Genomic DNA, 3,331 nt, shown 5'->3' with positions numbered 1-3,331 from the left:
GTCCGGCGGCATCCATTCGGATGAAATTCGTCGCAGAGAGCAGCTCCCTTTTGGGTGGAACATTGTTCTATAAACTAATTACACGGCACCTATACGACTGTCCCAAAGGGCAACCACGTAGCCGTTTTTGAGACAAGGATAACTCTATCACTAACCAAACCAGTGGTAGCAGTTGACATCTGAGTCAGATGACCGCCTGTATTACTTGGGATAAATGCAGGGGGTACCTCTTGAGTTAATAGCCAACAAACATTGGCGAATCAAGGGGATCAGCCGGCCTCCGCCGCCTGGTACCTCTACTACTCAAGCTAGAGTGTGACGGAGACTGAGTAACTCCTAAGTTAACTCATAGTCACTCTCTCAAACTTAGTATGGAGCCTAAAAGGTATGAGGAGTCCGCCTGTTTTTTGGAAAACAGAGGTACTCGACCACTATTCATACTAGGTTGGCTACATTTAAAGCTGCCGTCTGTAACCTAACAGGCGTAGCTACTTTGGTTGGACGTCCTGTCTGACGCCTGCTTCTATGCAGTCACCAAAGCAGACGACCAGCCATCCCCCAACAAAATAAGCTAAGTACCAAACTTAGTATATTGAATCAAAGGAGGCCAACGCCCGAATAATGCTAAACGCTTACCCCTTATGCAATAGTTGACAGTCCACCTGATCAGGGGCTATCTGCATAGTAGGGCAAAGAATCGGCATCTGTCTAGTTCGGCGGCAATCATTATTATGATTGATTAACTTTGAAAATGTCATACCGCCCAAGGTATCAAAATTTTCTAAGTTAATCAAATCCATCTCCCATTAGAACTAGACAAGATGCCGACCTAGCAAAGCTTCGAGGGTCTAACTTTCGAAAGGAGCAATCCCTCCTGGAAAGAGAAATTACTCCTTCCGAGGGGCAAATGTTTAGGGTAAAATTACCCATGACAAATGGACCAATCCGGACCTGCCACGTGTCCACCACGTGGGCCAATCAGCGTCCGCCACTTGTCACCCTAATAGGTCCAACATGGACTAATCAGGTCACATCATGTTGGCCCATTATCCGCCAACCTGGAAAACGGCCATCGCAGGCCCAATTCCCGAGGCAAGCCCAATCAGTCTTAGGTTTTCCCAGAAAACCTAGTATTGGGCACATACTTCGAGGCTATATAAACATATCATTAGCCTCCATATTCAACAGAATGACTCTCACCTAGAGAAGTCTAAACACATTGATCACTCCTCCCCTAGAGGAACCAGATCTCCCCCCTTTAATTTCCGCATTTATTACTCCTCAAACAAGTACTAACTTGACCGTTGGAGGCGGAGCTCTCAGGAGTCTCCGTTATTTTGCAGGTACAGGCGGCCGGTTCCAGTCTTGGTGTTGTAACTCTCCCGCAGGACATCAGAAAACCCCGAAACAGGTATTACGCCGACTTCTGTCTTCTTGAGGCTTGGTGAACTCGTATGCCTGGATTACCCGCTCGGCCTCGGCGAGAGCTGCAGGGAGGGTAAGCAGTTGCTTACGCACCAACTCGAACTTGAAATCCGACCCTTGCCGCTATCCTTTAAAGAAATCAGTAAAGGCCACTTCATTGGAGAGACCGGGAATTTGCATTCTCTCCATGTTGAACCGCCTGACATACGACCGGAGGCCTTCGTTTTCACCTTGAGTAATATTGCTTAAATTCATACTAGTCTTTCTGGCGGGAATGTCCATGGAGAACTGGTCCACAAACAAGGCGCGAGTCCACGGAAGCTTGTAACTAAGTCGGGTGCTAAAGTGGCGAACCACCTCTGTGCTATCCCGGTTAATGTGGCCGGGAAGCACTTGCACCAAGTTGCATCGTCAACGGCTTGCAAGTACATCAGGTTGATGTACGCCATTAAATGATCTTCTGGATTTTGGGTGCCATCAAAGGCACCTACCATCACATTTTTAATTTTGTAAGGCTGGGGGGCCTGTTCAATTTCTTTTGAAAACGCCGAGCGACGCTCTCCTAGATTCAAGATCCTCATCTAGAAATCTAAAGCTGGAGAAAAGGCCGTCTTTGGTTCCGCCTGGCCTTGGCCGACCTCATTTTGGCCGACCGAGTATGGGGATCCAGCATTGTCCCGAGCTCTATTACCCCGGCCAATTACCAAGGGCGAACCCTTAGAGGTAGGGGGTTGTTGTAATGCAATCAATCGCTCAAGATCTTTCTTTTTCAAGGGTTGATTCTCAAATGTCTTCTTTCCCTTCGCTATCTCCCGCCTCCTTCTCTCGGCCTCAGAGTCTGTTCCTCCTCTCTGTCTCTGGCCACTTCCTGAGCGCCTAAGAGAGGTATGGAAAGAACTGTCGGTCATAGATGGGGTGGAGGCGGTATCCGAATCCACGGGGCTTTCTAATACCTTTTTATGCTTCAAGTAGTGGCGGGCATCCTCAAATACAGACTGACTCCCGTCCTGGTGATTAAGCCTGATAGGCTTTCGCTGGGTGACAATTCTCGGAGCCTGAACCCTAGTCCAGTCGACCTTGGAAAGGTCAATCTCCTTATACCGGACGCCCCCTGGATGAGGGGTAGGACGCCTGTCCCTTGTGCGCCTAGAATCTTGAGGCTGATCTTTAGGGTCAGCCTTTGATTTTTGTTGCTGAGGGGCCTCTGAGCTAGTCTGCCGGAACATATTGACTAGCTGATCCTTAAAGTCTCCAAACATCCGCATTACTTCATCTCGGGTAAGGTTACCATGGGCGTCTGTGTCTGTCTGAACAGGGTTACGTACTGGTTCCCTCCCGGCTGCCGTCAGGACAGGCACATTGCCGGCAGTTTTGGGGGCCGGCTCCCTTTCTCGAGCGTCTCTTGCTCTGTGCCTTCCGCGCGTCATATTGCCCTGGGCGTCCAATTCTAACTCCGACTCACTCGCCGAGTCAGCGTCGCGGACGTGGGCGTCTTCAAGTACTTGGTTTGCCATTTCAGAAGTATTCTCCCCACAGACGGCGCCAAATGTTCTGGTGTTTTCCGGATGGTCCCGCGGGAGAATAGTCCTGCAACTGGTCGTCCTAACCGAAGGGTACCTGAAATGAATGAACTCTCGACCGGGTCGGGTTCACCTCCGACGCTCAAGTTAGCAAGGGTACGGAAGAACGTAATAAAGAAATAAAATGTTGTAATGTAGAGAGAATTGGGTGTAATCAGATGCTTAAGCTATTTTTCTGCTGCCCTTTCTCCTCATTTATGAGGAGTATTTATAGGCTTTGAGATTGGAGCCTCTCTAGGACTTTCCTAGAGTGTTGGGCTTCCTTTAGCTTGGGCTGATATTAGGAGTAATTAGGCTGTTTAGCCTGTTTTTACCCACTTACACTG

The sequence above is a fragment of the Chenopodium quinoa genome, unplaced genomic scaffold (assembly GCF_001683475.1).
Source record: "Chenopodium quinoa cultivar QQ74 unplaced genomic scaffold, ASM168347v1, whole genome shotgun sequence".
Taxonomy (NCBI): domain Eukaryota; kingdom Viridiplantae; phylum Streptophyta; class Magnoliopsida; order Caryophyllales; family Amaranthaceae; genus Chenopodium; species Chenopodium quinoa.
Note: the sequence above shows the minus strand (reverse complement) of the source record.